Source organism: Cupressus sempervirens, chromosome 4, assembly GCF_028749045.1.
Source record: "Cupressus sempervirens isolate cs-2001-9-10 chromosome 4, ASM2874904v1, whole genome shotgun sequence".
Lineage (NCBI taxonomy): Eukaryota > Viridiplantae > Streptophyta > Pinopsida > Cupressales > Cupressaceae > Cupressus > Cupressus sempervirens.
The window spans coordinates 241,812,618-241,820,494 of record NC_143121.1 but is presented as its reverse complement, the minus strand read 5'-3'; the positions used below and the strand labels follow the sequence as shown (position 1 = coordinate 241,820,494).

At 31.2% G+C, this 7,877-nt stretch overlaps 1 pseudogene; it reads left to right on the top strand.

Moving 5' to 3' along the window:
- Positions 1-3,226: 3,226 nt before the first annotated feature.
- Positions 3,227-4,180, top strand: LOC149560906 (germin-like protein 1-1 pseudogene; annotated as a pseudogene).
- Positions 4,181-7,877: the final 3,697 nt, after the last annotated feature.

Below are 7,877 nucleotides of genomic sequence, written 5' to 3'. Positions count from 1 at the left end.
AACTACAAAAAAAGGAAATAAATGTTCTTGCAATTAAGTCTTTTGTGCAAGAGAAGGTTTTTAAATTTTTTAATAGATCAAATAAATATGCAAAAAAAATAAAAAAAAATTGTGTTTGATATCTTGCGTAGAGAGCAGTGAGTGTTCTAGGAATTTTTTAGCTCCAAGTAAATAGTAGTTAGAAATAGCGGTAAGAACCTCCAGATCTTGTTGGAGTGATTTCTCTAGAAATTATGTAGCTCAACTAAATAGTAGTAAGAGAGAATTCAATGAACCTCTAGATCTTGTTGGTGCAACTGTAGAGTGTTGCAAGTAGTTGGTTATCAAAATTTTGCATTTAAAAAAATTTTATTTTGATTGTTTTATATCAATTTTAACTTTAGCAACAAGGAACACAAAAGTTTGCATGTCTATGATGACTTCTTTTTCTTCCATTTCAATTTCTTATTCTATTGCCCCTTTCCCATAACTGAGAAATATACTTGCAATCTATATTTTCGTATTCTTTGTTTAAAAAAAAAAGCTTTGTCTCTACCCTATTATGGATATTTTACATTATTTACATGTTATAAAAACTATCATGACCTTAAATCCTTTTGAGTGTGATCATTTTTTAATAGGTGCATTAATTTCTTGTATAAGATAAATAGAATTGGATAGAGAAAATATTTGGAAGCATACATTGTCATTTAGTGGTCAAAATTATGATGTTGAATTATATAAATATTAAGGAGAGAAATATTTTTTTAAATGACTCAAACAAAGGAGAGAAATATTTTTTTATAAGCATTTTCAATACACCATCCATTGAAATACTTTTTCATGATATTAACAAAATACAAGCTTTTCATGTGTAGATATTGGGAGAATCTCCATGTCCATTTAGTTCTTGAAATTACGCAACATCAAAAGAGATTTTATTCTTCTAGTAAGTTCATTTATATAATTTATTTTGAACTTAATTTTTCTTAGTTGAGAAATTAAATGTACAAATGAAGGCAAATGGATGGAATTTCTTCCAATTATGTCAATCACTAGAGGATAATGTATTTTTGGTTTAAAGAATAATTTTAATTTAAACGATATCATAGAAGCCAAAAGTGTGTTTGTGATTTTGTTCAATGAGAAGTTATTTCTCTAAGAATTTTGTAGTTCTAAGAGAGTAGTGACTATAAAGGGCTCTAAAAAGCTATAGATGTTATAGAATAGGACTCTAGAACAATGTAACTTTTTAGGTATTAGTAATTTTTATTTTCTAAAATTTGTAATTAGTTTGTTTTGAAATAGTTATAGATTTAATAGATGAAAAAAAATAAAGTTTCATGTCTCTAGTTGTGATTTTAATTTTGTCTCCATTTATAGTTGATATTTTTGTATTTCATTTGAAACAAGAGCTTTATCTCTACCCTATTTTTGGAGACTTTACATTGTTCACAAATATATAATCAAAACTAAGTTTAATTGAAAATAAATATTATTATAATTTTAATTTTAATGTTCAACTAGTACATAATGATTCAAATAATATAAGCATAGTAGTTTATTTTTTACTGAAGGTCATAATAGTTGTGGTTTTCTTTTTGTATTAGATTGATCTTAATAGTAGTAGTTTGTTTAGATTTATGATCTCTAAATTTTTCAAAATTCACTAATTCTAACTTTTAATGTTATCTCTTTACTCTTTAATAGTTTTTTAAAAAAATATAGACATACTACCCTACCCTAGAACAATGAAAAAATAATTATTTTGAAATATAAAGTCTATGATGATAGTCCATCCATGCTCCTTTCAATCAAAACATTATTTTATCTTTGTCTAAGAATATGTATTTCTAGGGGAATTTCCAAGGTGCAGGTGAACCAAGAAGGCACAAAGTCCTAAAGCACAATAATATTATTAACCATATGACACTTATGACTATACTCCCAATACTTGTATAATAAACTACATGGCTACCATTATTAAAAGTAACACGTGAAAGGTGATAATCTATTGATAAATTTATTTAAACGTAAGGTTTAATCAAGATGGACCACATATTACAACTGAAGCCATATTGCCACTATACCCTTAATGGTTAAACAAATACATGCCATGTATTGAGACATATATTCCATGGGGACACTTGTTACATTGGCAAAAGATATATGAAAAAGGTCAATGATGTCAATGACAATTTAAAAATATCTAGCAAGTGTTAGGGACTGTAGAGATTGCACAAAATGGCAGAAGTAAAGCTGGGCATTCCATGCATTATAAATATGAATTTTCATATATGATACGGTGCAACTAGTGGCAAGAGAGGAGTACTATAATAGATCATAAAGCTGTGATCAATGGGTCGACAAAGGTATAAGTGTAGGCTACCAACTAAACTATAAAGATTGTCTAGGTGTATCAATTGTCACATTAGATCATAATCATTAACTTTTAATAATAACATAAATCACATGTTAAATTTAAAAAAAAATTAAAACACCAAACACATTTATCATTTCAATCATCATTTAGTAATGATAATTATAATTAATAATTGTCCAAAACACTAAATCTTTGTAATTAAGACCTTTATCAGAACTATGTTTTGCAGTAATAACAATGATTAATTACGTATTTGAAAGCGGCTGCAGTATTCGGCTATCTTCAAGTGGCAATGCTGGCTCATAACAGTCTGAATACTGCAACGTCAAAAGTGAAGCACCATAAGTGGGTGATAAAACGTGGATACGTGTTCAGACAAAGAATTCTATTACATGAGCGTGCTGACAAAGTTTCCCATGACAAACATTTAGGAAAGCGAAAGAACGGGTCATTAAATTTGCCAAAAAATTCTATCAGATTAGGTAGCGGTGACGGTATCAACGCGTATACTTTTATGTCTTAATAGATTATTAAATTGAAACTATTCATAACATGGTAGATAGAGTCAATTAGACAATGTGTGCACTATTCGATAAATTGCAATGTCAATGAATTCTACTCTCTTAACAACAATTGCATTCCATTCTCTTACGTAGCTATGACAAAAATCACCTGTCTAATGTGTTTGTAAAGCATTTACAAAACGACCCGTTCCAAAGGATTCATTCCGCACACAATAGACTAATTAATGTCTAGCCGCCATCGTTTAACATAGTATTGCAAGTTAAAACGTTTTTTCTCAAATAAATGAACATATTGCACCGCTCATTTTCCCTATAAAATACCTGTTTTGGGAATGCTCAATCATATCAAGCTCTTTTTCTCCATTTCTCATACCGTTCAACATTGTGAACCAGTTGGAAGTGCAAACTTCCGCAACAATGATGGAAGCTTCCTTGAGCTGCATTTTATGGTTTTCTCTCATATTGTCAATTAATGCATCAGACCAAGATCCTCTGCAGGATTTCTGTGTGGCCGATCTTACTCAATCCAATGTGAAGCTGAACGGTTTTGTGTGCAAAGACCCAAAGCAAGTGAACGCTTCAGATTTCTTGTTTAAGGGACTTGATACTCCACTCTCAACCAACAATAATTTTGGATTCAATATCACCGCTGGTACTGTGCAAACATTCCCGGGACTAAACACGCTGGGCATATCAATGAACCACGGAGTTTTTGCCCCTGGTGGTTTGAATCCTCCTCATATTCATCCTCGCGCTACTGAGATCATATTTGTAATGGAGGGCACTATTTTGGTTGGTTTTGTCACCACAAATAATGTTTTGTTCTCGCAAAAGTTGGAGAAGGGAGATGTGTTCGTGGTTCCAAGGGGGTCAATCCATTTTCAGCAGAATGTTGGGAATTCATATGCAACTACAATTACTGCTCTAAACAGCCAGCTGCCTGGCGTTCAAGTGGTTGCATCTGCCGTGTTCGGAGCGAATCCCCCCATTCCTGAAGGTGTATTGAGTAAGGCATTTAATATCAATGACCAACAGCTCAAACAGTTGATTGCTGGACAAACATCTGCAGCTGGAGCACCACCTGTGGGGTATTGATCCGTCATCGTTGCTGTAAATTGGTAGACCGTTGTGTTGAGAGAAAATTTCATATTTTTTCTCTTAAGACTTTTCTTCCACTGTTTGATTTATTTCTTTCTTGTCAGATCTTTTGATGCTGCACCCAATAAGAGCCTCATACTTTTTTGAGGCCGAACTGAATAAATACCTCACTCGTTTTCATCTTCTTTACATACAATTGTATTAGTTCTATGTTTCTTTTCACGTTTTATGATATTCTCAACGTAAATTACTGCCAAATGAAGATAAGTTTTCTTAAGATGGTCTTGAATGATTCAACAGAATGCATATGTAAACACCGTTCAAAAAAGATTAATTAATATGATGTTTCAGATTTCTAATATGTTGTTTGTTACAGATATTTGAGAAAAGGGCAAATGTAACGAGTGCTTGTCATGATAGTTGAATGATATAAGGAAATCTAGAACAATGTAACTGTTTCAACATATTGGAATATAAATCCTGTGATGACTGTCTTCATTTAGAATTGGAGAAAATTATAGGGATGATTTGATAGAGACAAGGGAAATCCGAAACGAAAGATCTCCCATTCTGGATTTACTGTATTTATAAACATCTTAAAATGGTTGACATTGTTAGAGTAGGTTAATTTTAACTGCTCATTACGTCCGTAATTTGTGGAAACTTTCAATTATTGTGAAGATCTCACCTATTTGATCTCACCATAATTTATTTTTAGAGGTGATTTTTTAGATGATTTTCTGCATGCTATTTTGCATGTTTTCTTTAGTGTAGTTTAGTTTCTATAAAAACATGTTTAATGGTTATTGTAATTCCTTGGAGTTTTTATGGAATGAGAGATTCAATATTTCATTAAAAAAATTTAAAAATATTCTCTTGTCTAACAACTAGGCTCTCATATCATGTTAAGAGAGCATGATCTTGACCTATCTCTGATGTAGAATTAGGTCCAACCTTTGATACTGTAATAGATCGATGCAAGCCTTTGCTTGTTGACCTAAGCAAAATCGATGACCTCCGCTTGAGATAATTGAATGGCATGATCAAGATAAAGACTTAATGTAAGGAGTTTTCTCATACTCTTTTATAATAAAAAACTCTCTTGCCTAACAACTAGGCTCTGATACTATGCAAAGAGAACATGATCTTGACCTATCTTTGATATAGAATTAGGTCCAATCTTTGATGTCATGAAAGTTCGATGCAAGCCTCTTCTTGTGGGCCTAACCAGAATGTGCCTTCCACTTGAGATAATTGAATGGCATGATCAAGACAAAGGTTGAAATGAGGAGTACTCTCATACTTAAAAAAAATAAAAAGTTAACTCTTTTGCCTCACAACTAAGCTCTGATACTATGTGAAAAGAGCATGATCTTTACCTATCTCTGATGTAGAATCAGGTCCAACCTTCGATGTCATGAAAATTTGATGCAACCCTCTTTGTGGGGCTAAGAAAAATTTGTGGCTTCCACTTGACATAATTGAATGGCATGATCAAGACAAAGGCAAAAAATTATAATCTTAAAAGCTCTAATCTTCAATCTCGACAAAATATATATTCTCTTGCCTAACAACTAGGCTTTGATACCATGTAGCTAAAAGAAAGAAAAGTAATGACTGCAGAATTGAATAAGAAAGAGGAAAATGTAGCCAATATTTTTTTTATATATATTGTGAACACCTTTGTTTCTTTCTTGTTCAATTCCACAATTATTATTTTTCTTTCTTTTAGCTAGAGCCTAAAACTATAGGACATTGTGTCAAAGTAGGTATACTCTCTTAGGTCATGCACGCATAGAAAGCTTCCTCTAAATTGTTCTAGAACATGGCTTTTGTTTTCTATACTAAATTGTCTATTCCCATGATCTGGATGTGTTTAGATGTATAAGTAGTAAATAAATAATTGTTGTACATGTGGCAAACCTTATTTCCTTTTCTAGCAACATTAGTTCAGTTCAAGGGAACTCGACTGACTTGGGAGACCTAATCAAGATGGTTGAAGAAAGGATGAAAAATATGGAGAATTTCAACCACAACATGGCTAACTAGATGCTCACTATTCTTAATTCTCTCAATGATATAGTCTAAGTGGCAAGCTAAAAGCCAAGAGGTTTGTTATGAAGAAGGATGGGAAGGAAAATGATGAAAATGGAAGAGGACACCATAATAGATATAACCCAAAGTCACATAGATCAAAGCTATGAGAAGAACTAGAATCTCTTGGTGGAGGAGTTTTAGAGAGCCCACAAAGTAGCAGAGACCATCCAAGACCTCGAAAGGAAGGTGGGAGAGTAAGTGAAGAATATACAATCTTTGTCTTTGGATTTTCTTGTCTCTATAGGTTTTTTTATCTTTTTGGCTTTTTTCCTATCTTCCCTTCTAGCCTTTCAATTGCTCATTATTCTATTGCTAGGCACTTTTTGTTAACATGTAGCCCTTTTTTATGTAAGAACTTTTAGGTTTTAGTATCCTTGTAAAACCTATTTTTCTTAATCAAAAACATAAGTTCAATTCAGATGTGAGTAAAAGAGTTTTAGTTTGAATCAGTTTCTAATTGTAAATATGTTTGAGTTAAGTGTCCTTACATTTTAGTTAGCATTTCAAGTTTATGTGTGCTTTGTCAATCATCAAGTACTTTGTTATTAATCTAATTAACTGTCATTTATAAATATTGATGGGTCAAGCTATTTATAAAATTTAATCTATTATTCAAAAAAATCAAGGTGGAAGTTCTTTCTTTCTTCTCTTTATTTTTTTTGTTCGACCCTTCTAATAATTAAGTCAATAAATTAAAATTAGGGAACCTTAACTACTCTAAAGGATAATTTCAAATCAATTTATTTCCAAAAGTTGAAAATGTTATTTTTCTCTCAAATCTACCTATAACCATAAGAAACCTAACAAAGGAAAATGAGAAGAAACAATTATCCAACATGTTGTGAGGGATGAAGAGAACACTGATTGGTGATTGTCATTGTTTTAGTAGCATATTAGCGTTAATGGTATCCAAGCCATCATCACCAATTCAGTTTCCCATCTACTAACATTTAATAGTTTATTATTAGTTATAGTTTTTCCATCTACTAACATTTTGTAGTGTATTATTAGTCCCTACTGTAAGGCAAGAAACTTGATTTTCAACATTTATTTATCTATTAACTTAGGTCTTGGGAGTTGTGTATAACTAGTTTAACCTAATTTTTTTTCTATTTTTTACATAAAGTGAATTTAATATTTTTAATTTCTATTGGCTTAATACATTTATCTTGACAGTATTTTTATTATGATATGATAAAAAAAGAATAAAATTGACTAGGTGACATATGATTCAGTGACACTTGGTTTGCAAAGTTGAAACATATAGCAACCTAAACCCACATGGCTTAACTATTTTAATGATATCTATTACAGTTTTGTAGCCTATGTAGTTTGAACTTATTTAGAGATAAGGGCAATAATAGAGGAGGAAGAATATTAGAATCTAGTAAAACATGTTGGCAGAAGCCATCAATTACAACAAGTCAAAAGCATTCGATGAAAAAACAACGTGATAAGAGGTGCAAGATTTTAATTGAACTATTTTGTCTACATTACTATCCTCTTTATAGGTTCAATACTATCACATTCCATTACTATCCTCTTTAATATTTTCATATTCCATAAATAACTAAAAATATTTTTGAATTCAGGGTGGAAAATATATTTTTACATCATTACTCTTGTGGTGTGAAAATGATGAATGATAGGAAAAAATCTCTCAAATAATTATAATCATAAGCATTGTTAAATCTTTTGACAATGACTCTAGGAAAGAATTTGTTACATCAATGTTCTCTTCTATTATGAAAAATGATGAATGATCTGAAAAATGTCTCAAAAAATAACTTTAATTG